General features: G+C 58.3%; 10 non-coding genes and 1 pseudogene across 10 annotated transcripts; all 11 read right to left on the reverse strand.

Annotated features, from left to right (window-relative positions):
• Positions 1-2,635: 2,635 nt before the first annotated feature.
• LOC145427655 (5S ribosomal RNA) lies at positions 2,636-2,754 on the reverse strand. Its single transcript, XR_013908197.1, has one exon. It is a non-coding gene; the product is annotated as a 5S ribosomal RNA (ribosomal RNA).
• A 1,605-nt stretch (positions 2,755-4,359) lies between these two features.
• LOC145427657 (5S ribosomal RNA) lies at positions 4,360-4,478 on the reverse strand. The gene has a single exon (XR_013908199.1). It is a non-coding gene; the product is annotated as a 5S ribosomal RNA (ribosomal RNA).
• Positions 4,479-5,653: 1,175 nt separating this feature from the next.
• LOC145426432 (5S ribosomal RNA) lies at positions 5,654-5,772 on the reverse strand. Its single transcript, XR_013907142.1, has one exon. It is a non-coding gene; the product is annotated as a 5S ribosomal RNA (ribosomal RNA).
• Positions 5,773-8,801: 3,029 nt separating this feature from the next.
• On the reverse strand, positions 8,802-8,920 carry LOC145427658 (5S ribosomal RNA). The gene has a single exon (XR_013908200.1). It is a non-coding gene; the product is annotated as a 5S ribosomal RNA (ribosomal RNA).
• Positions 8,921-9,897: 977 nt separating this feature from the next.
• On the reverse strand, positions 9,898-10,016 carry LOC145426944 (5S ribosomal RNA). The gene has a single exon (XR_013907665.1). It is a non-coding gene; the product is annotated as a 5S ribosomal RNA (ribosomal RNA).
• A 3,056-nt stretch (positions 10,017-13,072) lies between these two features.
• Positions 13,073-13,191, reverse strand: LOC145427659 (5S ribosomal RNA). Its single transcript, XR_013908201.1, has one exon. It is a non-coding gene; the product is annotated as a 5S ribosomal RNA (ribosomal RNA).
• A 1,175-nt stretch (positions 13,192-14,366) lies between these two features.
• Positions 14,367-14,485, reverse strand: LOC145426434 (5S ribosomal RNA). Its single transcript, XR_013907144.1, has one exon. It is a non-coding gene; the product is annotated as a 5S ribosomal RNA (ribosomal RNA).
• A 3,029-nt stretch (positions 14,486-17,514) lies between these two features.
• On the reverse strand, positions 17,515-17,633 carry LOC145427660 (5S ribosomal RNA). The gene has a single exon (XR_013908202.1). It is a non-coding gene; the product is annotated as a 5S ribosomal RNA (ribosomal RNA).
• Positions 17,634-18,610: 977 nt separating this feature from the next.
• Positions 18,611-18,729, reverse strand: LOC145426945 (5S ribosomal RNA). The gene has a single exon (XR_013907666.1). It is a non-coding gene; the product is annotated as a 5S ribosomal RNA (ribosomal RNA).
• Positions 18,730-21,120: 2,391 nt separating this feature from the next.
• LOC145427661 (5S ribosomal RNA) lies at positions 21,121-21,239 on the reverse strand. The gene has a single exon (XR_013908203.1). It is a non-coding gene; the product is annotated as a 5S ribosomal RNA (ribosomal RNA).
• A 2,242-nt stretch (positions 21,240-23,481) lies between these two features.
• On the reverse strand, positions 23,482-23,600 carry LOC145427347 (5S ribosomal RNA; annotated as a pseudogene).
• Positions 23,601-25,602: the final 2,002 nt, after the last annotated feature.

Below are 25,602 nucleotides of genomic sequence, written 5' to 3' on the forward strand. Positions count from 1 at the left end.
TGGTGTAAGTGGCCTCAGCCAGCAGCCACAGGCCCTGGTGTGGTGTAAGTGGCCTCAGCCAGTGCCACAGGCCCTAGTGTGGTGTAAGTGGCCTGAGCAAGAGTCACAGACCCTGGTGTGGTGTAATTGGCCTCAATAGCAACTAATGCCCTGGTGTGGTGTAGGTGGCCTCAGCCAGCAGCCACAGGCCCTGGTGTGGTGTAAGTGGCCTCAGCCAGTGCCACAGGCCCTGATGTGGTGTAAGTGGCCTGAGCAAGAGCCACAGACCCTGGTGTGGTGTAATTGGCCTCAATAGCAACTAATGCCCTGGTGTGGTGTAAGTGGCCTCAGCCAGAAGCCACAGGCACTGGTGTGGTGTAAGTGGCCTCAGCCAGCAGCCACAGGCCCTGATGTGGTGTAAGTGGCCCCAGCCAGCAGCCACAGGCCCTGGTGTGGTGTAAGTGGCCTCAGCCAAAAGCCACAGGCACTGGTGTGGTGTAAGTGCCCTCAGCCAGCAGCCACAGGCACTGGTGTGGTGTAAGTGACCTCAGCCAGCAGCCACAGGCCCTGGTGTGGTGTAAGTGGCCTCAGCCAGCAGCCACAGGCCCTGGTGTGGTGTAAGTGGCCTCAGCCAGTGCCACAGGCCCTGGTGTGGTGTAAGTGGCCTGAGCAAGAGTCACAGACCCTGGTGTGGTGTAATTGGCCTCAATAGCAACTAATGCCCTGGTGTGGTGTAAGTGGCCTCAGCCAGCAGCCACAGGCCCTGGTGTGGTGTAAGTGGCCTGAGCAAGAGCCACAGGCCCTGGTGTGGTGTAAGTGGCCTCAGCCAGAAGCCACAGGCACTGGTGTGGTGTAAGTGGCCTCAGCCAGCAGCCACAGTCCCTGGTGTGGTGAAAGTGGCCTCAGCCAGCAGCCACAGGCCCTGGTGTGGTGTAAATGGCCTCAGCCAGCAGCCACAGGCCCTGGTGTGGTGTAAGTGGCCTCAGCCAGAGCCACAGGCCATGGTGTGGTGTAAGTGGCCTCAGCCAGTGCCACAGGCCCTGGTGTGGTGTAAGTGGCCTGAGCAAGAGCCACAGACCCTGGTGTGGTGTAATTGGCCTCAATAGCAACTAATGCCCTGGTGTGGTGTAGGTGGCCTCAGCCAGCAGCCACAGGCCCTGGTGTGGTGTAAGTGGCCTCAGCCAGTGCCACAGGCCCTGGTGTGGTGTAAGGGGCCTCAATAGCAACTAATGCCCTGGTGTGGTGTAAGTGGCCTCAGCCACCAGCCACAGGCACTGGTGTGGTGTAAGTGGCCTCAGCCAGCAGCCACAGGCCCTGGTGTGGTGTAAGTGGCCTCAGCCAGCAGCCACAGGCCCTGGTGTGGTGTAAGTGGCCTGAGCCAGCTGCCACAGGCCGTAGTGTGGTGTAAGTGGCCTCAGCCAGAAGCCACAGGCACTGGTGTGGTGTAAGTGCCCTCAGCCAGCAGCCACACGCCCTGGTGTGGTGTAAGTGACCTCAGCCAGCAGCCAAAGGCCCTGGTGTGGTGTAAGTGGCCTCAGCCAGCAGCCACAGGCCCTGGTGTGGTGTAAGTGGCCTCAGCCAGTGCCACAGGCCCTGGTGTGGTGTAAGTGGCCTGAGCAAGAGTCACAGACCCTGGTGTGGTGTAATTGGCCTCAATAGCAACTAATGCCCTGGTGTGGTGTAGGTGGCCTCAGCCAGCAGCCACAGGCCCTGGTGTGGTGTAAGTGGCCTCAGCCAGTGCCACAGGCCCTGGTGTGGTGTAAGTGGCCTGAGCAAGAGCCACAGGCCCTGGTGTGGTGTAAGTGGCCTCAGCCAGAAGCCACAGGCACTGGTGTGGTGTAAGTGCCCTCAGCCAGCAGCCACAGGCACTGGTGTGGTGTAAGTGACCTCAGCCAGCAGCCACAGGCCCTGGTGTGGTGTAAGTGGCCTCAGCCAGCAGCCACAGGCCCTGGTGTGGTGTAAGTGGCCTCAGCCAGAAGCCACAGGCACTGGTGTGGTGTAAGTGCCCTCAGCCAGCAGCCACAGGCACTGGTGTGGTGTAAGTGACCTCAGCCAGCAGCCACATGCCCTGGTGTGGTGTAAGTGGCCTCAGCCAGCAGCCACAGGCCCTGGTGTGGTGTAAGTGGCCTCAGCCACTGCCACAGGCCCTGGTGTGGTGTAAGTGGCCTGAGCAAGAGTCACAGACGCTGGTGTGGTGTAATTGGCCTCAATAGCAACTAATGCCCTGGTGTGGTGTAGGTGGCCTCAGCCAACAGCCACAGGCCCTGGTGTGGTGTAAGTGGCCTCAGCCAGTGCCACAGGCCATGGTGTGGTGTAAGTGGCCTGAGCAAGAGCCACAGACCCTGGTGTGGTGTAATTGGCCTCAATAGCAACTAATGCCCTGGTGTGGTGTAAGTGGCCTCAGCCAGCAGCCACAGGCCCTGGTGTGGTGTAAGTGGCCTCAGCCAGCAGCCACAGGCCCTGATGTGGTGTAAGTGGCCCCAGCCGGTCACTCAGGCCCTGGTGTGGTGTAGGTGGCATCAGCTAGCAGCACAAGACATTGGAAAACAGCCAAAAGCAATGTCGTTAATGTGCCCTCATTAATGGGCAGCTGCTTTTGGTCTTTTAATACACCCCTTCTCTGGATCAAAAGCTGTTCAATGACATGAAAATGAAAGGCTTACAGCACCAGGTATTCCCAGGTAGTCTCCCATCCAAGTACTAACCAAGCCCAGCCCTGCTTAGCTTCCGAGATCAGACGAGGTCGGGCGTGCTCAGGGTGGTATGGCCGTAAGCTGCTGGCCCCAGCACAATGTCTCAATTTATGGATTCAACTGATTAGGTGGCAAGTACCTGAAGTTACGAAGACAATCCTTTAACCATACCTGCATGTTTGCATAATACCCTAACCCAAAGGCTCAGTTTAGCATTTATCTAACAGCACAGGCCCTGGATTGTTGAAGATGGCCTCAGGAACCAGCACAGGGCCTGGTGTGTTGTACATGGCCACAGCTAGCAGCACAGGGCCTGGTTTGGTGAAAATGGCCTCGGCCAGAAGCGCAGGGCCTGGTGTGATGTGAGTGGCCTGAGCCAGAAGCCACAGGCACTGGTGTGGTGTAAGTGGCCTCAGCCAGCAGCCACAGGCCCTGGTGTGGTGTAAGTGGCCTCAGCCAGAGCCACAGGCCCTGGTGTGGTGTAAGTGGCCTCAGCCAGTGCCACAGGCCCTGGTGTGGTGTAAGTGGCCTGAGCAAGAGCCAAAGACCCTGGTGTGGTGTAATTGGCCTCAATAGCAACTAATGCCCTGGTGTGGTGTAGGTGGCCTCAGCCAGCAGCCACAGGCCCTGGTGTGGTGTAAGTGGCCTCAATAGCAACTAATGCCCTGGTGTGGTGTAAGTGGCCTCAGCCAGCAGCCACAGGCCCTGGTGTGGTGTAAGTGGCCTGAGCAAGAGCCACAGACCCTGGTGTGGTGTAATTGGCCTCAATAGCAACTAAGACCCTGGTGTGGTGTAGGTGGCCTCAGCCAGCAGCCACAGGCCCTGGTGTGGTGTAAGTGGCCTCAGCCAGCAGCCACAGGCCCTGGTGTGGTGTAAGTGGCCTCAGCCAGCAGCCACAGGCCCTGGTGTGGTGTAAGTGGCCTCAGCCAGCAGCCACAGGCCCTGGTGTGGTGTAAGTGGCCTCAGCCAGCAGCCACAGGCCCTGGTGTGGTGTAAGTGGCCTCAGCCAGCAGCCACAGGCCCTGGTGTGGTGTAAGTGGCCTCAGCCAGAGCCACAGGCCCTGGTGTGGTGTAAGTGGCCTCAGCCAGTGCCACAGGCCCTGGTGTGGTGTAAGTGACCTATATAGCAACTAATGCCCTGGTGTGGTGTAAGTGGCCTCAGCCAGCAGCCACAGGCCCTGGTGTGGTGTAAGTGGCCTCAGCCACTGCCACAGGCCCTGGTGTGGTGTAAGTGGCCTCAATAGCAACTAAGGCCCTGGTGTGGTGTAGGTGGCCTCAGCCAGCAGCCACAGGCCCTGGTGTGGTGTAAGTGGCCTCAGCCAGTGCCACAGGCCCTGGTGTGGTGTAAGTGGCCTGAGCAAGAGCCACAGACCATGGTGTGGTGTAATTGGTCTCAATAGCAACTAATGCTCTGGTGTGGTGTAAGTGGCCTCAGCCAGCAGCCACAGGCCCTGGTGTGGTGTAAGTGGCCTCAGCCAGCAGCCACAGGCCCTGATGTGGTGTAAGTGGCCCCAGCCGGTCACTCAGGCCCTGGTGTGGTGTAGGTGGCATCAGCTAGCAGCACAAGACATTGGAAAACAGCCAAAAGCAATGTCGTTAATGTGCCCTCATTAATGGGCAGCTGCTTTTGGTCTTTTAATACACCCCTTCTCTGGATCAAAAGCGGTTCAATGACATGAAAATGAAAGGCTTACAGCACCAGGTATTCCCAGGTAGTCTCCCATCCAAGTACTAACCAAGCCCAGCCCTGCTTAGCTTCCGAGATCAGACGAGGTCGGGCGTGCTCAGGGTGGTATGGCCGTAAGCTGCTGGCCCCAGCACAATGTCTCAATTTATGGATTCAACTGATTAGGTGGCAAGTACCTGAAGTTACGAAGACAATCCTTTAACCATACCTGCATGTTTGCATAATACCCTAACCCAAAGGCTCAGTTTAGCATTTATCTAACAGCACAGGCCCTGGATTGTTGAAGATGGCCTCAGGAACCAGCACAGGGCCTGGTGTGTTGTACATGGCCACAGCTAGCAGCACAGGGCCTGGTTTGGTGAAGATGGCCTCGGCCAGAAGCGCAGGGCCTGGTGTGATGTGAGTGGCCTGAGCAAGAGCCACAGGCCCTGGTGTGGTGTAAGTGGCCTCAGCCAGAAGCCACAGGCACTGGTGTGGTGTAAGTGGCCTCAGCCAGCAGCCACAGGCCCTGGTGTGGTGTAAGTGGCCTCAGCCAGCAGCCACAGGCCCTGGTGTGGTGTAAGTGGCCTCAGCCAGAGCCACAGGCCCTGGTGTGGTGTAAGTGGCCTCAGCCAGTGCCACAGGCCCTGGTGTGGTGTAAGTGGCCTGAGCAAGAGCCACAGACCCTGGTGTGGTGTAATTGGCCTCAATAGCAACTAATGCCCTGGTGTGGTGTAGGTGGCCTCAGCCAGCAGCCACAGGCCCTGGTGTGGTGTAAGTGGCCTCAGCCAGCAGCCACAGGCCCTGGTGTGGTGTAAGTGGCCTGAGCAAGAGCCACAGACCCTGGTGTGGTGTAATTGGCCTCAATAGCAACTAAGGCCCTGGTGTGGTGTAGGTGGCCTCAGCCAGCAGCCACAGGCCCTGGTGTGGTGTAAGTGGCCTCAGCCAGCAGCCACAGGCCCTGGTGTGGTGTAAGTGGCCTCAGCCAGCAGCCACAGGCCCTGATGTGGTGTAAGTGGCCTCAGCCAGAGCCACAGGCCCTGGTGTGGTGTAAGTGGCCTCAGCCAGCAGCCACAGGCCCTGGTGTGGTGTAAGTGGCCTCAGCCAGAGCCACAGGCCCTGATGTGGTGTAAGTGGCCCCAGCCGGTCACTCAGGCCCTGGTGTGGTGTAGGTGGCATCAGCTAGCAGCACAAGACATTGGAAAACAGCCAAAAGCAATGTCGTTAATGTGCCCTCATTAATGGGCAGCTGCTTTTGGTCTTTTAATACACCCCTTCTCTGGATCAAAAGCGGTTCAATGACATGAAAATGAAAGGCTTACAGCACCAGGTATTCCCAGGCAGTCTCCCATCCAAGTACTAACCAAGCCCAGCCCTGCTTAGCTTCCGAGATCAGACGAGGTCGGGCGTGCTCAGGGTGGTATGGCCGTAAGCTGCTGGCCCCAGCACAATGTCTCAATTTATGGATTCAACTGATTAGGTGGCAAGTACCTGAAGTTACGAAGACAATCCTTTAACCATACCTGCATGTTTCCATAATACCCTAACCCAAAGGCTCAGTTTAGCATTTATCTAACAGCACAGGCCCTGGTGTGTTGTACATGGCCACAGCTAGCAGCACAGGGCCTGGTTTGGTGAAGATGGCCTCGGCCAGAAGCGCAGGGCCTGGTGTGATGTGAGTGGCCTGAGCAAGAGCCACAGGCCCTGGTGTGGTGTAAGTGGCCTCAGCCAGAAGCCACAGGCACTGGTGTGGTGTAAGTGGCCTCAGCCAGCAGCCACAGGCCCTGGTGTGGTGTAAGTGGCCTCAGCCAGCAGCCACAGGCCCTGGTGTGGTGTAAATGGCCTCAGCCAGCAGCCACAGGCCCTGGTGTGGTGTAAGTGGCCTCAGCCAGAGCCACAGGCCCTGGTGTGGTGTAAGTGGCCTCAGCCAGTGCCACAGGCCCTGGTGTGGTGTAAGTGGCCTGAGCAAGAGCCACAGACCCTGGTGTGGTGTAATTGGCCTCAATAGCAACTAATGCCCTGGTGAGGTGTAGGTGGCCTCAGCCAGCAGCCACAGGCCCTGGTGTGGTGTAAGTGGCCTCAGCCAGTGCCACAGGCCCTGGTGTGGTGTAAGGGGCCTCAATAGCAACTAATGCCCTGGTGTGGTGTAAGTGGCCTCAGCCAGCAGCCACAGGCACTGGTGTGGTGTAAGTGGCCTCAGCCAGCAGCCACAGGCCCTGGTGTGGTGTAAGTGGCCTCAGCCAGCAGCCACAGGCCCTGGTGTGGTGTAAGTGGCCTGAGCCAGCTGCCACAGGCCCTGGTGTGGTGTAAGTGGCCTCAGCCAGAAGCCACAGGTACTGGTGTTGTGTAAGTGCCCTCAGCCAGCAGCCACAGGCCCTGGTGTGGTGTAAGTGACCTCAGCCAGCAGCCACAGGCCCTGGTGTGGTGTAAGTGGCCTCAGCCAGCAGCCACAGGCCCTGGTGTGGTGTAAGTGGCCTCAGCCAGTGCCACAGGCCCTGGTGTGGTGTAAGTGGCCTGAGCAAGAGTCACAGACCCTGGTGTGGTGTAATTGGCCTCAATAGCAACTAATGCCCTGGTGTGGTGTAGGTGGCCTCAGCCAGCAGCCACAGGCCCTGGTGTGGTGTAAGTGGCCTCAGCCAGTGCCACAGGCCCTGGTGTGGTGTAAGGGGCCTCAATAGCAACTAATGCCCTGGTGTGGTGTAAGTGGCCTCAGCCAGCAGCCACAGGCACTGGTGTGGTGTAAGTGCCCTCAGCCAGCAGCCACAGGCCCTGGTGTGGTGTAAGTGGCCTCAGCCAGCAGCCACAGGCCCTGGTGTGGTGTAAGTGGCCTCAGCAAGAGCCACAGGCCCTGGTGTGGTGTAAGTGGCCTCAGCCAGAAGCCACAGGCACTGGTGTGGTGTAAGTGCCCTCAGCCAGCAGCCACAGGCACTGGTGTGGTGTAAGTGACCTCAGCCAGCAGCCACAGGCCCTGGTGTGGTGTAAGTGGCCTCAGCCAGCAGCCACAGGCCCTGGTGTGGTGTAAGTGGCCTCAGCCAGTGCCACAGGCCCTAGTGTGGTGTAAGTGGCCTGAGCAAGAGTCACAGACCCTGGTGTGGTGTAATTGGCCTCAATAGCAACTAATGCCCTGGTGTGGTGTAGGTGGCCTCAGCCAGCAGCCACAGGCCCTGGTGTGGTGTAAGTGGCCTCAGCCAGTGCCACAGGCCCTGATGTGGTGTAAGTGGCCTGAGCAAGAGCCACAGACCCTGGTGTGGTGTAATTGGCCTCAATAGCAACTAATGCCCTGGTGTGGTGTAAGTGGCCTCAGCCAGAAGCCACAGGCACTGGTGTGGTGTAAGTGGCCTCAGCCAGCAGCCACAGGCCCTGATGTGGTGTAAGTGGCCCCAGCCAGCAGCCACAGGCCCTGGTGTGGTGTAAGTGGCCTCAGCCAAAAGCCACAGGCACTGGTGTGGTGTAAGTGCCCTCAGCCAGCAGCCACAGGCACTGGTGTGGTGTAAGTGACCTCAGCCAGCAGCCACAGGCCCTGGTGTGGTGTAAGTGGCCTCAGCCAGCAGCCACAGGCCCTGGTGTGGTGTAAGTGGCCTCAGCCAGTGCCACAGGCCCTGGTGTGGTGTAAGTGGCCTGAGCAAGAGTCACAGACCCTGGTGTGGTGTAATTGGCCTCAATAGCAACTAATGCCCTGGTGTGGTGTAAGTGGCCTCAGCCAGCAGCCACAGGCCCTGGTGTGGTGTAAGTGGCCTGAGCAAGAGCCACAGGCCCTGGTGTGGTGTAAGTGGCCTCAGCCAGAAGCCACAGGCACTGGTGTGGTGTAAGTGGCCTCAGACAGCAGCCACAGTCCCTGGTGTGGTGAAAGTGGCCTCAGCCAGCAGCCACAGGCCCTGGTGTGGTGTAAATGGCCTCAGCCAGCAGCCACAGGCCCTGGTGTGGTGTAAGTGGCCTCAGCCAGAGCCACAGGCCATGGTGTGGTGTAAGTGGCCTCAGCCAGTGCCACAGGCCCTGGTGTGGTGTAAGTGGCCTGAGCAAGAGCCACAGACCCTGGTGTGGTGTAATTGGCCTCAATAGCAACTAATGCCCTGGTGTGGTGTAGGTGGCCTCAGCCAGCAGCCACAGGCCCTGGTGTGGTGTAAGTGGCCTGAGCAAGAGCCACAGACCCTGGTGTGGTGTAATTGGCCTCAATAGCAACTAATGCCCTGGTGTGGTGTAAGTGGCCTCAGCCAGCAGCCACAGGCCCTGGTGTGGTGTAAGTGGCCTCAGCCAGCAGCCACAGGCCCTGATGTGGTGTAAGTGGCCCCAGCCGGTCACTCAGGCCCTGGTGTGGTGTAGGTGGCATCAGCTAGCAGCACAAGACATTGGAAAACAGCCAAAAGCAATGTCGTTAATGTGCCCTCATTAATGGGCAGCTGCTTTTGGTCTTTTAATACACCCCTTCTCTGGATCAAAAGCTGTTCAATGACATGAAAATGAAAGGCTTACAGCACCAGGTATTCCCAGGTAGTCTCCCATCCAAGTACTAACCAAGCCCAGCCCTGCTTAGCTTCCGAGATCAGACGAGGTCGGGCGTGCTCAGGGTGGTATGGCCGTAAGCTGCTGGCCCCAGCACAATGTCTCAATTTATGGATTCAACTGATTAGGTGGCAAGTACCTGAAGTTACGAAGACAATCCTTTAACCATACCTGCATGTTTGCATAATACCCTAACCCAAAGGCTCAGTTTAGCATTTATCTAACAGCACAGGCCCTGGATTGTTGAAGATGGCCTCAGGAACCAGCACAGGGCCTGGTGTGTTGTACATGGCCACAGCTAGCAGCACAGGGCCTGGTTTGGTGAAAATGGCCTCGGCCAGAAGCGCAGGGCCTGGTGTGATGTGAGTGGCCTGAGCCAGAAGCCACAGGCACTGGTGTGGTGTAAGTGGCCTCAGCCAGCAGCCACAGGCCCTGGTGTGGTGTAAGTGGCCTCAGCCAGAGCCACAGGCCCTGGTGTGGTGTAAGTGGCCTGAGCAAGAGCCAAAGACCCTGGTGTGGTGTAATTGGCCTCAATAGCAACTAATGCCCTGGTGTGGTGTAGGTGGCCTCAGCCAGCAGCCACAGGCCCTGGTGTGGTGTAAGTGGCCTCAATAGCAACTAATGCCCTGGTGTGGTGTAAGTGGCCTCAGCCAGCAGCCACAGGCCCTGGTGTGGTGTAAGTGGCCTGAGCAAGAGCCACAGACCCTGGTGTGGTGTAATTGGCCTCAATAGCAACTAAGACCCTGGTGTGGTGTAGGTGGCCTCAGCCAGCAGCCACAGGCCCTGGTGTGGTGTAAGTGGCCTCAGCCAGCAGCCACAGGCCCTGGTGTGGTGTAAGTGGCCTCAGCCAGCAGCCACAGGCCCTGATGTGGTGTAAGTGGCCCCAGCCGGTCACTCAGGCCCTGGTGTGGTGTAGGTGGCATCAGCTAGCAGCACAAGACATTGGAAAACAGCCAAAAGGAATGTCGTTAATGTGCCCTCATTAATGGGCAGCTGCTTTTGGTCTTTTAATACACCCCTTCTCTGGATCAAAAGCGGTTCAATGACATGAAAATGAAAGGCTTACAGCACCAGGTATTCCCAGGCAGTCTCCCATCCAAGTACTAACCAAGCCCAGCCCTGCTTAGCTTCCAAGATCAGACGAGGTCGGGCGTGCTCAGGGTGGTATGGCCGTAAGCTGCTGGCCCCAGCACAATGTCTCAATTTATGGATTCAACTGATTAGGTGGCAAGTACCTGAAGTTACGAAGACAATCCTTTAACCATACCTGCATGTTTGCATAATACCCTAACCCAAAGGCTCAGTTTAGCATTTATCTAACAGCACAGGCCCTGGATTGTTGAAGATGGCCTCAGGAACCAGCACAGGGCCTGGTGTGTTGTACATGGCCACAGCTAGCAGCACAGGGCCTGGTTTGGTGAAGATGGCCTCGGCCAGAAGCGCAGGGCCTGGTGTGATGTGAGTGTTCTGAGCAAGAGCCACAGGCCCTGGTGTGGTGTAAGTGGCCTCAGCCAGAAGCCACAGGCACTGGTGTGGTGTAAGTGGCCTCAGCAAGCAGCCAGAGGCCCTGGTGTGGTTTAAGTGGCCTCAGCCAGCAGCCACAGGCCCTGGTGTGGTGTAAGTGGCCTCAGCCAGAGCCACAGGCCCTGGTGTGGTGTAAGTGGCCTCAGCCAGTGCCACAGGCCCTGGTGTGGTGTAAGTGGCCTCAGCCAGTGCCACAGGCCCTGGTGTGGTGTAAGTGGCCTGAGCAAGAGCCACAGACCCTGGTGTGGTGTAACTGGCCTCAATAGCAACTAATGCCCTGGTGAGGTGTAGGTGGCCTCAGCCAGCAGCCACAGGCCCTGGTGTGGTGTAAGTGGCCTCAGCCAGTGCCACAGGCCCTGGTGTGGTGTAAGGGGCCTCAATAGCAACTAATGCCCTGGTGTGGTGTAAGTGGCCTCAGCCAGCAGCCACAGGCACTGGTGTGGTGTAAGTGGCCTCAGCCAGTGCCACAGGCCCTGGTGTGGTGTAAGTGGCCTCAGCCAGTGCCACAGGCCCTGGTGTGGTGTAAGTGGCCTGAGCAAGAGCCACAGACCCTGGTGTGGTGTAACTGGCCTCAATAGCAACTAATGCCCTGGTGAGGTGTAGGTGGCCTCAGCCAGCAGCCACAGGCCCTGGTGTGGTGTAAGTGGCCTCAGCCAGTGCCACAGGCCCTGGTGTGGTGTAAGGGGCCTCAATAGCAACTAATGCCCTGGTGTGGTGTAAGTGGCCTCAGCCAGCAGCCACAGGCACTGGTGTGGTGTAAGTGGCCTCAGCCAGCAGCCACAGGCCCTGGTGTGGTGTAAGTGGCCTCAGCCAGCAGCCACAGGCCCTGGTGTGGTGTAAGTGGCCTGAGCCAGAAGCCACAGGCACTGGTGTGGTGTAAGTGGCCTCAGCCAGAAGCCACAGGCACTGGTGTGGTGTAAGTGCCCTCAGCCAGCAGCCACAGGCCCTGGTGTGGTGTAAGTGACCTCAGCCAGCAGCCACAGGCCCTGGTGTGGTGTAAGTGGCCTCAGCCAGCAGCCACAGGCCCTGGTGTGGTGTAAGTGGCCTCAGCCAGTGCCACAGGCCCTGGTGTGGTGTAAGTGGCCTGAGCAAGAGTCACAGACCCTGGTGTGGTGTAATTGGCCTCAATAGCAACTAATGCCCTGGTGTGGTGTAGGTGGCCTCAGCCAGCAGCCACAGGCCCTGGTGTGGTGTAAGTGGCCTCAGCCAGTGCCACAGGCCCTGGTGTGGTGTAAGGGGCCTCAATAGCAACTAATGCCCTGGTGTGGTGTAAGTGGCCTCAGCCAGCAGCCACAGGCCCTGGTGTGGTGTAAGTGGCCTCAGCCAGCAGCCACAGGCCCTGGTGTGGTGTAAGTGGCCTCAGCCAGCAGCCACAGGCCCTGGTGTGGTGTAAGTGGCCTCAGCCAGTGCCACAGGCCCTGGTGTGGTGTAAGTGGCCTCAGCCAGTGCCACAGACCCTGGTGTGGTGTAATTGGCCTCAATAGCAACTAATGCCCTGGTGTGGTGTAGGTGGCCTCAGCCAGCAGCCACAGGCCCTGGTGTGGTGTAAGTGGCCTCAATAGCAACTAATGCCCTGGTGTGGTGTAAGTGGCCTCAGCCAGCAGCCACAGGCCCTGGTGTGGTGTAAGTGGCCTCAGCCACTGCCACAGGCCCTGGTGTGGTGTAAGTGGCCTCAATAGCAACTAAGGCCCTGGTGTGGTGTAAGTGGCCTCAGCCAGTGCCACAGGCCCTGGTGTGGTGTAAGTGGCCTCAGCCAGCAGCCACAGGCCCTGGTGTGGTGTAAGTGGCCTCAGCCAGTGCCACAGGCCCTGGTGTGGTGTAAGTGGCCTCAGCCAGAGCCACAGGCCCTGGTGTGGTGTAAGTGGCCTCAGCCAGTGCCACAGGCCCTGGTGTGGTGTAAGTGGCCTGAGCAAGAGCCACAGGCCCTGGTGTGGTGTAAGTGGCCTCAGCCAGCAGCCACAGGCCCTGGTGTGGTGTAAGTGGCCTCAGCCAGCAGCCACAGGCCCTGGTGTGGTGTAAGTGGCCTCAGCCAGCAGCCACAGGCCCTGGTGTGGTGTAAGTGGCCTCAGCCAGAGCCACAGGCCCTGGTGTGGTGTAAGTGGCCTCAGCCAGTGCCACAGGCCCTGGTGTGGTGTAAGTGACCTATATAGCAACTAATGCCCTGGTGTGGTGTAAGTGGCCTCAGCCAGCAGCCACAGGCCCTGGTGTGGTGTAAGTGGCCTCAGCCACTGCCACAGGCCCTGGTGTGGTGTAAGTGGCCTCAATAGCAACTAAGGCCCTGGTGTGGTGTAGGTGGCCTCAGCCAGCAGCCACAGGCCCTGGTGTGGTGTAAGTGGCCTCAGCCAGTGCCACAGGCCCTGGTGTGGTGTAAGTGGCCTGAGCAAGAGCCACAGACCATGGTGTGGTGTAATTGGTCTCAATAGCAACTAATGCTCTGGTGTGGTGTAAGTGGCCTCAGCCAGCAGCCACAGGCCCTGGTGTGGTGTAAGTGGCCTCAGCCAGCAGCCACAGGCCCTGATGTGGTGTAAGTGGCCCCAGCCGGTCACTCAGGCCCTGGTGTGGTGTAGGTGGCATCAGCTAGCAGCACAAGACATTGGAAAACAGCCAAAAGCAATGTCGTTAATGTGCCCTCATTAATGGGCAGCTGCTTTTGGTCTTTTAATACACCCCTTCTCTGGATCAAAAGCGGTTCAATGACATGAAAATGAAAGGCTTACAGCACCAGGTATTCCCAGGTAGTCTCCCATCCAAGTACTAACCAAGCCCAGCCCTGCTTAGCTTCCGAGATCAGACGAGGTCGGGCGTGCTCAGGGTGGTATGGCCGTAAGCTGCTGGCCCCAGCACAATGTCTCAATTTATGGATTCAACTGATTAGGTGGCAAGTACCTGAAGTTACGAAGACAATCCTTTAACCATACCTGCATGTTTGCATAATACCCTAACCCAAAGGCTCAGTTTAGCATTTATCTAACAGCACAGGCCCTGGATTGTTGAAGATGGCCTCAGGAACCAGCACAGGGCCTGGTGTGTTGTACATGGCCACAGCTAGCAGCACAGGGCCTGGTTTGGTGAAGATGGCCTCGGCCAGAAGCGCAGGGCCTGGTGTGATGTGAGTGGCCTGAGCAAGAGCCACAGGCCCTGGTGTGGTGTAAGTGGCCTCAGCCAGAAGCCACAGGCACTGGTGTGGTGTAAGTGGCCTCAGCCAGCAGCCACAGGCCCTGGTGTGGTGTAAGTGGCCTCAGCCAGCAGCCACAGGCCCTGGTGTGGTGTAAGTGGCCTCAGCCAGAGCCACAGGCCCTGGTGTGGTGTAAGTGGCCTCAGCCAGTGCCACAGGCCCTGGTGTGGTGTAAGTGGCCTGAGCAAGAGCCACAGACCCTGGTGTGGTGTAATTGGCCTCAATAGCAACTAATGCCCTGGTGTGGTGTAGGTGGCCTCAGCCAGCAGCCACAGGCCCTGGTGTGGTGTAAGTGGCCTCAGCCAGCAGCCACAGGCCCTGGTGTGGTGTAAGTGGCCTGAGCAAGAGCCACAGACCCTGGTGTGGTGTAATTGGCCTCAATAGCAACTAAGGCCCTGGTGTGGTGTAGGTGGCCTCAGCCAGCAGCCACAGGCCCTGGTGTGGTGTAAGTGGCCTCAGCCAGCAGCCACAGGCCCTGGTGTGGTGTAAGTGGCCTCAGCCAGCAGCCACAGGCCCTGATGTGGTGTAAGTGGCCTCAGCCAGAGCCACAGGCCCTGGTGTGGTGTAAGTGGCCTCAGCCAGCAGCCACAGGCCCTGGTGTGGTGTAAGTGGCCTCAGCCAGAGCCACAGGCCCTGATGTGGTGTAAGTGGCCCCAGCCGGTCACTCAGGCCCTGGTGTGGTGTAGGTGGCATCAGCTAGCAGCACAAGACATTGGAAAACAGCCAAAAGCAATGTCGTTAATGTGCCCTCATTAATGGGCAGCTGCTTTTGGTCTTTTAATACACCCCTTCTCTGGATCAAAAGCGGTTCAATGACATGAAAATGAAAGGCTTACAGCACCAGGTATTCCCAGGCAGTCTCCCATCCAAGTACTAACCAAGCCCAGCCCTGCTTAGCTTCCGAGATCAGACGAGGTCGGGCGTGCTCAGGGTGGTATGGCCGTAAGCTGCTGGCCCCAGCACAATGTCTCAATTTATGGATTCAACTGATTAGGTGGCAAGTACCTGAAGTTACGAAGACAATCCTTTAACCATACCTGCATGTTTCCATAATACCCTAACCCAAAGGCTCAGTTTAGCATTTATCTAACAGCACAGGCCCTGGTGTGTTGTACATGGCCACAGCTAGCAGCACAGGGCCTGGTTTGGTGAAGATGGCCTCGGCCAGAAGCGCAGGGCCTGGTGTGATGTGAGTGGCCTGAGCAAGAGCCACAGGCCCTGGTGTGGTGTAAGTGGCCTCAGCCAGAAGCCACAGGCACTGGTGTGGTGTAAGTGGCCTCAGCCAGCAGCCACAGGCCCTGGTGTGGTGTAAGTGGCCTCAGCCAGCAGCCACAGGCCCTGGTGTGGTGTAAATGGCCTCAGCCAGCAGCCACAGGCCCTGGTGTGGTGTAAGTGGCCTCAGCCAGAGCCACAGGCCCTGGTGTGGTGTAAGTGGCCTCAGCCAGTGCCACAGGCCCTGGTGTGGTGTAAGTGGCCTGAGCAAGAGCCACAGACCCTGGTGTGGTGTAATTGGCCTCAATAGCAACTAATGCCCTGGTGAGGTGTAGGTGGCCTCAGCCAGCAGCCACAGGCCCTGGTGTGGTGTAAGTGGCCTCAGCCAGTGCCACAGGCCCTGGTGTGGTGTAAGGGGCCTCAATAGCAACTAATGCCCTGGTGTGGTGTAAGTGGCCTCAGCCAGCAGCCACAGGCACTGGTGTGGTGTAAGTGGCCTCAGCCAGCAGCCACAGGCCCTGGTGTGGTGTAAGTGGCCTCAGCCAGCAGCCACAGGCCCTGGTGTGGTGTAAGTGGCCTGAGCCAGCTGCCACAGGCCCTGGTGTGGTGTAAGTGGCCTCAGCCAGAAGCCACAGGTACTGGTGTTGTGTAAGTGCCCTCAGCCAGCAGCCACAGGCCCTGGTGTGGTGTAAGTGACCTCAGCCAGCAGCCACAGGCCCTGGTGTGGTGTAAGTGGCCTCAGCCAGCAGCCACAGGCCCTGGTGTGGTGTAAGTGGCCTCAGCCAGTGCCACAGGCCCTGGTGTGGTGTAAGTGGCCTGAGCAAGAGTCACAGACCCTGGTGTGGTGTAATTGGCCTCAATAGCAACTAATGCCCTGGTGTGGTGTAGGTGGCCTCAGCCAGCAGCCACAGGCCCTGGTGTGGTGTAAGTGGCCTCAGCCAGTGCCACAGGCCCTGGTGTGGTGTAAGGGGCCTCAATAGCAACTAATGCCCTGGTGTGGTGTAAGTGGCCTCAGCCAGCAGCCACAGGCACTGGTGTGGTGTAAGTGCCCTCAGCCAGCAGCCACAGGCCCTGGTGTGGTGTAAGTGGCCTCAGCCAGCAGCCACAGGCCCTGGTGTGGTGTAAGTGGCCTCAGCAAGAGCCACAGGCCCTGGTGTGGTGTAAGTGGCCTCAGCCAGAAGCCACAGGCACTGGTGTGGTGTAAGTGCCCTCAGCCAGCAGCCACAGGCACTGGTGTGGTGTAAGTGACCTCAGCCAGCAGCCACAGGCCCTGGTGTGGTGTAAGTGGCCTCAGCCAGCAGCCACAGGCCCTGGTGTGGTGTAAGTGGCCTCAGCCAGTGCCACAGGCCCTAGTGTGGTGTAAGTGGCCTGAGCAAGAGTCACAGACCCTGGTGTGGTGTAATTGGCCTCAATAGCAACTAATGCCCTGGTGTGGTGTAGGTGGCCTCAGCCAGCAGCCACAGGCCCTGGTGTGGTGTAAGTGGCCTCAGCCAGTGCCACAGGCCCTGATGTGGTGTAAGTGGCCTGAGCAAGAGCCACAGACCCTGGTGTGGTGTAATTGGCCTCAATAGCAACTAATGCCCTGGTGTGGTGTAAGTGGCCTCAGCCAGAAGCCACAGGCACTGGTGTGGTGTAAGTGGCCTCAGCCAGCAGCCACAGGCCCTGATGTGGTGTAAGTGGCCCCAGCCAGCAGCCACAGGCCCTGGTGTGGTGTAAGTGGCCTCAGCCAAAAGCCACAGGCACTGGTGTGGTGTAAGTGCCCTCAGCCAGCAGCCACAGGCACTGGTGTGGTGTAAGTGACCTCAGCCAGCAGCCACAGGCCCTGGTGTGGTGTAAGTGGCCTCAGCCAGCAGCCACAGGCCCTGGTGTGGTGTAAGTGGCCTCAGCCAGTGCCACAGGCCCTGGTGTGGTGTAAGTGGCCTGAGCAAGAGTCACAGACCCTGGTGTGGTGTAATTGGCCTCAATAGCAACTAATGCCCTGGTGTGGTGTAAGTGGCCTCAGCCAGCAGCCACAGGCCCTGGTGTGGTGTAAGTGGCCTGAGCAAGAGCCACAGGCCCTGGTGTGGTGTAAGTGGCCTCAGCCAGAAGCCACAGGCACTGGTGTGGTGTAAGTGGCCTCAGACAGCAGCCACAGTCCCTGGTGTGGTGAAAGTGGCCTCAGCCAGCAGCCACAGGCCCTGGTGTGGTGTAAATGGCCTCAGCCAGCAGCCACAGGCCCTGGTGTGGTGTAAGTGGCCTCAGCCAGAGCCACAGGCCATGGTGTGGTGTAAGTGGCCTCAGCCAGTGCCACAGGCCCTGGTGTGGTGTAAGTGGCCTGAGCAAGAGCCACAGACCCTGGTGTGGTGTAATTGGCCTCAATAGCAACTAATGCCCTGGTGTGGTGTAGGTGGCCTCAGCCAGCAGCCACAGGCCCTGGTGTGGTGTAAGTGGCCTGAGCAAGAGCCACAGACCCTGGTGTGGTGTAATTGGCCTCAATAGCAACTAATGCCCTGGTGTGGTGTAAGTGGCCTCAGCCAGCAGCCACAGGCCCTGGTGTGGTGTAAGTGGCCTCAGCCAGCAGCCACAGGCCCTGATGTGGTGTAAGTGGCCCCAGCCGGTCACTCAGGCCCTGGTGTGGTGTAGGTGGCATCAGCTAGCAGCACAAGACATTGGAAAACAGCCAAAAGCAATGTCGTTAATGTGCCCTCATTAATGGGCAGCTGCTTTTGGTCTTTTAATACACCCCTTCTCTGGATCAAAAGCTGTTCAATGACATGAAAATGAAAGGCTTACAGCACCAGGTATTCCCAGGTAGTCTCCCATCCAAGTACTAACCAAGCCCAGCCCTGCTTAGCTTCCGAGATCAGACGAGGTCGGGCGTGCTCAGGGTGGTATGGCCGTAAGCTGCTGGCCCCAGCACAATGTCTCAATTTATGGATTCAACTGATTAGGTGGCAAGTACCTGAAGTTACGAAGACAATCCTTTAACCATACCTGCATGTTTGCATAATACCCTAACCCAAAGGCTCAGTTTAGCATTTATCTAACAGCACAGGCCCTGGATTGTTGAAGATGGCCTCAGGAACCAGCACAGGGCCTGGTGTGTTGTACATGGCCACAGCTAGCAGCACAGGGCCTGGTTTGGTGAAAATGGCCTCGGCCAGAAGCGCAGGGCCTGGTGTGATGTGAGTGGCCTGAGCCAGAAGCCACAGGCACTGGTGTGGTGTAAGTGGCCTCAGCCAGCAGCCACAGGCCCTGGTGTGGTGTAAGTGGCCTCAGCCAGAGCCACAGGCCCTGGTGTGGTGTAAGTGGCCTGAGCAAGAGCCAAAGACCCTGGTGTGGTGTAATTGGCCTCAATAGCAACTAATGCCCTGGTGTGGTGTAGGTGGCCTCAGCCAGCAGCCACAGGCCCTGGTGTGGTGTAAGTGGCCTCAATAGCAACTAATGCCCTGGTGTGGTGTAAGTGGCCTCAGCCAGCAGCCACAGGCCCTGGTGTGGTGTAAGTGGCCTGAGCAAGAGCCACAGACCCTGGTGTGGTGTAATTGGCCTCAATAGCAACTAAGACCCTGGTGTGGTGTAGGTGGCCTCAGCCAGCAGCCACAGGCCCTGGTGTGGTGTAAGTGGCCTCAGCCAGCAGCCACAGGCCCTGGTGTGGTGTAAGTGGCCTCAGCCAGCAGCCACAGGCCCTGATGTGGTGTAAGTGGCCCCAGCCGGTCACTCAGGCCCTGGTGTGGTGTAGGTGGCATCAGCTAGCAGCACAAGACATTGGAAAACAGCCAAAAGGAATGTCGTTAATGTGCCCTCATTAATGGGCAGCTGCTTTTGGTCTTTTAATACACCCCTTCTCTGGATCAAAAGCGGTTCAATGACATGAAAATGAAAGGCTTACAGCACCAGGTATTCCCAGGCAGTCTCCCATCCAAGTACTAACCAAGCCCAGCCCTGCTTAGCTTCCAAGATCAGACGAGGTCGGGCGTGCTCAGGGTGGTATGGCCGTAAGCTGCTGGCCCCAGCACAATGTCTCAATTTATGGATTCAACTGATTAGGTGGCAAGTACCTGAAGTTACGAAGACAATCCTTTAACCATACCTGCATGTTTGCATAATACCCTAACCCAAAGGCTCAGTTTAGCATTTATCTAACAGCACAGGCCCTGGATTGTTGAAGATGGCCTCAGGAACCAGCACAGGGCCTGGTGTGTTGTACATGGCCACAGCTAGCAGCACAGGGCCTGGTTTGGTGAAGATGGCCTCGGCCAGAAGCGCAGGGCCTGGTGTGATGTGAGTGGCCTGAGCAAGAGCCACAGGCCCTGGTGTGGTGTAAGTGGCCTCAGCCAGAAGCCACAGGCACTGGTGTGGTGTAAGTGGCCTCAGCAAGCAGCCACAGGCCCTGGTGTGGTTTAAGTGGCCTCAGCCAGCAGCCACAGGCCCTGGTGTGGTGTAAGTGGCCTCAGCCAGAGCCACAGGCCCTGGTGTGGTGTAAGTGGCCTCAGCCAGTGCCACAGGCCCTGGTGTGGTGTAAGTGGCCTCAGCCAGTGCCACAGGCCCTGGTGTGGTGTAAGTGGCCTGAGCAAGAGCCACAGACCCTGGTGTGGTGTAACTGGCCTCAATAGCAACTAATGCCCTGGTGAGGTGTAGGTGGCCTCAGCCAGCAGCCACAGGCCCTGGTGTGGTGTAAGTGGCCTCAGCCAGTGCCACAGGCCCTGGTGTGGTGTAAGGGGCCTCAATAGCAACTAATGCCCTGGTGTGGTGTAAGTGGCCTCAGCCAGCAGCCACAGGCACTGGTGTGGTGTAAGTGGCCTCAGCCAGCAGCCACAGGCCCTGGTGTGGTGTAAGTGGCCTCAGCCAGCAGCCACAGGCCCTGGTGTGGTGTAAGTGGCCTGAGCCAGAAGCCACAGGCACTGGTGTGGTGTAAGTGGCCTCAGCCAGAAGCCACAGGCACTGGTGTGGTGTAAGTGCCCTCAGCCAGCAGCCACAGGCCCTGGTGTGGTGTAAGTGACCTCAGCCAGCAGCCACAGGCCCTGGTGTGGTGTAAGTGGCCTCAGCCAGCAGCCACAGGCCCTGGTGTGGTGTAAGTGGCCTCAGCCAGTGCCACAGGCCCTGGTGTGGTGTAAGTGGCCTGAGCAAGAGTCACAGACCCTGGTGTGGTGTAATTGGCCTCAATAGCAACTAATGCCCTGGTGTGGTGTAGGTGGCCTCAGCCAGCAGCCACAGGCCCTGGTGTGGTGTAAGTGGCCTCAGCCAGTGCCACAGGCCCTGGTGTGGTGTAAGGGGCCTCAATAGCAACTAATGCCCTGGTGTGGTGTAAGTGGCCTCAGCCAGCAGCCACAGGCCCTGGTGTGGTGTAAGTGGCCTCAGCCAGCAGCCACAGGCCCTGGTGTGGTGTAAGTGGCCTCAGCCAGCAGCCACAGGCCCTGGTGTGGTGTAAGTGGCCTCAGCCAGTGCCACAGGCCCTGGTGTGGTGTAAGTGGCCTCAGCCAGTGCCACAGACCCTGGTGTGGTGTAATTGGCCTCAATAGCAACTAATGCCCTGGTGTGGTGTAGGTGGCCTCAGCCAGCAGCCACAGGCCCTGGTGTGGTGTAAGTGGCCTCAATAGCAACTAATGCCCTGGTGTGGTGTAAGTGGCCTCAGCCAGCAGCCACAGGCCCTGGTGTGGTGTAAGTGGCCTCAGCCACTGCCACAGGCCCTGGTGTGGTGTAAGTGGCCTCAATAGCAACTAAGGCCCTGGTGTGGTGTAAGTGGCCTCAGCCAGTGCCACAGGCCCTGGTGTGGTGTAAGTGGCCTCAGCCAGCAGCCACAGGCCCTGGTGTGGTGTAAGTGGCCTCAGCCAGTGCCACAGGCCCTGGTGTGGTGTAAGTGGCCTCAGCCAGAGCCACAGGCCCTGGTGTGGTGTAAGTGGCCTCAGCCAGTGCCACAGGCCCTGGTGTGGTGTAAGTGGCCTGAGCAAGAGCCACAGACCCTGGTGTGGTGTAATTGGCCTCAATAGCAACTAATGCCCTGGTGTGGTGTAGGTGGCCTCAGCCAGCAGCCACAGGCCCTGGTGTGGTGTAAGTGGCCTCAATAGCAACTAATGCCCTGGTGTGGTGTAAGTGGCCTCAGCCAGCAGCCACAGGCCCTGGTGTGGTGTAAGTGGCCTCAGCCAGCAGCCACAGGCCCTGGTGTGGTGTAAGTGGCCTCAGCCAGCAGCCACAGGCCCTGATGTGGTGTAAGTGGCCCCAGCCGGTCACTCAGGCCCTGGTGTGGTGTAGGTGGCATCAGCTAGCAGCACAAGACATTGGAAAACAGCCAAAAGCAATGTCCTTAATGTGCCCTCATTAATGGGCAGCTGCTTTTGGTCTTTTAATACACCCCTTCTCTGGATCAAAAGCGGTTCAATGACATGAAAATGAAAGGCTTACAGCACCAGGTATTCCCAGGTAGTCTCCCATCCAAGTACTAACCAAGCCCAGCCCTGCTTAGCTTCCGAGATCAGACGAGGTCGGGCGTGCTCAGGGTGGTATGGCCGTAAGCTGCTGGCCCCAGCACAATGTCTCAATTTATGGATTCAACTGATTAGGTGGCAAGTACCTGAAGTTACGAAGACAATCCTTTAACCATACCTGCATGTTTGCATAATACCCTAACCCAAAGGCTCAGTTTAGCATTTATCTAACAGCACAGGCCCTGGTGTGTTGTACATGGCCACAGCTAGCAGCACAGGGCCTGGTTTGGTGAAGATGGCCTCGGCCAGAAGCGCAGGGCCTGGTGTGATGTGAGTGGCCTGAGCAAGAGCCACAGGCCCTGGTGTGGTGTAAGTGGCCTCAGCCAGCAGCCACAGGCCCTGGTGTGGTGTAAGTGGCCTCAGCCAGCAGCCACAGGCCCTGGTGTGGTGTAAATGGCCTCAGCCAGCAGCCACAGGCCCTGGTGTGGTGTAAGTGGCCTCAGCCAGAGCCACAGGCCCTGGTGTGGTGTAAGTGGCCTCAGCCAGTGCCACAGGCCCTGGTGTGGTGTAGGTGGCCTGAGCAAGAGCCACAGACCCTGGTGTGGTGTAATTGGCCTCAATAGCAACTAATGCCCTGGTGAGGTGTAAGTGGCCTCAGCCAGCAGCCACAGGCCCTGGTGTGGTGTAAGTGGCCTCAGCCAGTGCCACAGGCCCTGGTGTGGTGTAAGGGGCCTCAATAGCAACTAATGCCCTGGTGTGGTGTAAGTGGCCTCAGCCAGCAGCCACAGGCACTGGTGTGGTGTAAGTGGCCTCAGCCAGCAGCCACAGGCCCTGGTGTGGTGTAAGTGGCCTCAGCCAGCAGCCACAGGCCCTGGTGTGGTGTAAGTGGCCTGAGCCAGCTGCCACAGGCCCTGGTGTGGTGTAAGTGGCCTCAGCCAGAAGCCACAGGCACTGGTGTGGTGTAAGTGCCCTCAGCCAGCAGCCACAGGCCCTGGTGTGGTGTAAGTGACCTCAGCCAGCAGCCACAGGCCCTGGTGTGGTGTAAGTGGCCTCAGCCAGCAGCCACAGGCCCTGGTGTGGTGTAAGTGGCCTCAGCCAGTGCCAAAGGCCCTGGTGTGGTGTAAGTGGCCTCAGCCAGTGCCAAAGGCCCTGGTGTGGTGTAAGTGGCCTGAGCAAGAGTCACAGACCCTGGTGTGGTGTAATTGGCCTCAATAGCAACTAATGCCCTGGTGTGGTGTAGGTGGCCTCAGCCAGCAGCCACAGGCCCTGGTGTGGTGTAAGTGGCCTCAGCCAGTGCCACAGGCCCTGGTGTGGTGTAAGGGGCCTCAATAGCAACTAATGCCCTGGTGTGGTGTAAGTGGCCTCAGCCAGCAGCCACAGGCACTGGTGTGGTGTAAGTGCCCTCAGCCAGCAGCCACAGGCCCTGGTGTGGTGTAAGTGGCCTCAGCCAGCAGCCACAGGCCCTGGTGTGGTGTAAGTGGCCTCAGCCAGAAGCCACAGGCACTGGTGTGGTGTAAGTGCCCTCAGCCAGCAGCCACAGGCACTGGTGTGGTGTAAGTGACCTCAGCCAGCAGCCACAGGCCCTGGTGTGGTGTAAGTGGCCTCAGCCAGCAGCCACAGGCCCTGGTGTGGTGTAAGTGGCCTCAGCCAGAAGCCACAGGCACTGGTGTGGTGTAAGTGCCCTCAGCCAGCAGCCACAGGCACTGGTGTGGTGTAAGTGACCTCAGCCAGCAGCCAAAGGCCCTGGTGTGGTGTAAGTGGCCTCAGCCAGCAGCCACAGGCCCTGGTGTGGTGTAAGTGGCCTCAGCCAGTGCCACAGGCCCTAGTGTGGTGTAAGTGGCCTGAGCAAGAGTCACAGACCCTGGTGTGGTGTAATTGGCCTCAATAGCAACTAATGCCCTGGTGTGGTGTAGGTGGCCTCAGCCAGCAGCCACAGGCCCTGGTGTGGTGTAAGTGGCCTCAGCCAGTGCCACAGGCCCTGATGTGGTGTAAGTGGCCTGAGCAAGAGCCACAGACCCTGGTGTGGTGTAATTGGCCTCAATAGCAACTAATGCCCTGATGTGGTGTAAGTGGCCTCAGCCAGCAGCCACAGGCCCTGGTGTGGTGTAAGTGGCCTCAGCCAGCAGCCACAGGCCCTGATGTGGTGTAAGTGGCCCCAGCCGGTCACTCAGGCCCTGGTGTGGTGTAGGTGGCATCAGCTAGCAGCACAAGACATTGGAAAACAGCCAAAAGCAATGTCGTTAATGTGCCCTCATTAATGGGCAGCTGCTTTTGGTCTTTTAATACACCCCTTCTCTGGATCAAAAGCGGTTCAATGACATGAAAAAGAAAGGCTTACAGCACCAGGTATTCCCAGGCAGTCTCCCATCCAAGTACTAAACAAGCCCAGCCCTGCTTAGCTTCCGAGATCAGACGAGGTCGGGCATGCTCAGGGTTGTATGGCCGTAAGCTGCTGGCCCCAGCACAATGTCTCAATTTATGGATTCAACTGATTAGGTGGCAAGTACCTGAAGTTACGAAGACAATCCTTTAACCATACCTGCATGTTTGCATAATACCCTAACCCAAAGGCTCAGTTTAGCATTTATCTAACAGCACAGGCCCTGGATTGTTGAAGATGGCCTCAGGAACCAGCACAGGGCCTGGTGTGTTGTACATGGCCACAGCTAGCAGCACAGGGCCTGGTTTGGTGAAGATGGCCTCGGCCAGAAGCGCAGGGCCTGGTGTGATGTGAGTGGCCTGAGCAAGAGCCACAGGCCCTGGTGTGGTGTAAGTGGCCTCAGCCAGAAGCCACAGGCACTGGTGTGGTGTAAGTGGCCTCAGCCAGCAGCCACAGTCCCTGGTGTGGTGTAAGTGGCCTCAGCCAGCAGCCACAGGCTCTGGTGTGGTGTAAGTGGCCTCAGCCAGCAGCCACAGGCCCTGGTGTGGTGTAAGTGGCCTCAGCCAGCAGCCACAGGCCCTGGTGTGGTGTAAGTGGCCTCAGCCAGTGCCACAGGCCCTGGTGTGGTGTAAGGGGCCTCAATAGCAACTAATGCCCTGGTGTGGTGTAAGTGGCCTCAGCCAGCAGCCACAGGCACTGGTGTGGTGTAAGTGCCCTCAGCCAGCAGCCACAGGCCCTGGTGTGGTGTAAGTGGCCTGAGCAAGAGCCACAGGCCCTGGTGTGGTGTAAGTGGCCTCAGCCAGAAGCCACAGGCACTGGTGTGGTGTAAGTGCCCTCAGCCAGCAGCCACAGGCACTGGTGTGGTGTAAGTGACCTCAGCCAGCAGCCACAGGCCCTGGTGTGGTGTAAGTGGCCTCAGCCAGCAGCCACAGGCCCTGGTGTGGTGTAAGTGGCCTCAGCCAGAAGCCACAGGCACTGGTGTGGTGTAAGTGCCCTCAGCCAGCAGCCACAGGCACTGGTGTGGTGTAAGTGACCTCAGCCAGCAGCCACAGGCCCTGGTGTGGTGTAAGTGGCCTCAGCCAGCAGCCACAGGCCCTGGTGTGGTGTAAGTGGCCTCAGCCAGTGCCACAGGCCCTGGTGTGGTGTAAGTGGCCTGAGCAAGAGTCACAGACCCTGGTGTGGTGTAATTGGCCTCAATAGCAACTAATGCCCTGGTGTGGTGTAAGTGGCCTCAGCCAGTGCCACAGGCCCTGATGTGGTGTAAGTGGCCTGAGCAAGAGCCACAGACCCTGGTGTGGTGTAATTGGCCTCAATAGCAACTAATGCCCTGGTGTGGTGTAAGTGGCCTCAGCCAGCAGCCACAGGCCCTGGTGTGGTGTAAGTGGCCTCAGCCAGCAGCCACAGGCCCTGATGTGGTGTAAGTGGCCCCAGCCGGTCACTCAGGCCCTGGTGTGGTGTAGGTGGCATCAGCTAGCAGCACAAGACATTGGAAAACAGCCAAAAGCAATGTCGTTAATGTGCCCTCATTAATGGGCAGCTGCTTTTGGTCTTTTAATACACCCCTTCTCTGGATCAAAAGCGGTTCAATGACATGAAAATGAAAGGCTTACAGCACCAGGTATTCCCAGGTAGTAGCAACTAATGCCCTGGTGTGGTGTAAGTGGCCTCAGCCAGCAGCCACAGGCCCTGGTGTGGTGTAAGTGGCCTCAGCCAGTGCCACAGGCCCTGGTGTGGTGTAAGTGGCCTGAGCAAGAGCCACAGACCCTGGTGTGGTGTAATTGGCCTCAATAGCAACTAATGCCCTGGTGTGGTGTAAGTGGCCTCAGCCAGCAGCCACAGGCCCTGGTGTGGTGTAAGTGGCCTCAGCCAGCAGCCACAGGCCCTGATGTGGTGTAAGTGGCCCCAGCCGGTCACTCAGGCCCTGGTGTGGTGTAGGTGGCATCAGCTAGCAGCACAAGACATTGGAAAACAGCCAAAATCAATGTCGTTAATGTGCCCTCATTAATGGGCAGCTGCTTTTGGTCTTTTAATACACCCCTTCTCTGGATCAAAAGCGGTTCAATGACATGAAA

The sequence above is a fragment of the Astatotilapia calliptera genome, chromosome 3, assembly GCF_964374335.1.
Source record: "Astatotilapia calliptera chromosome 3, fAstCal68.1, whole genome shotgun sequence".
NCBI classification, from domain to species: domain Eukaryota; kingdom Metazoa; phylum Chordata; class Actinopteri; order Cichliformes; family Cichlidae; genus Astatotilapia; species Astatotilapia calliptera.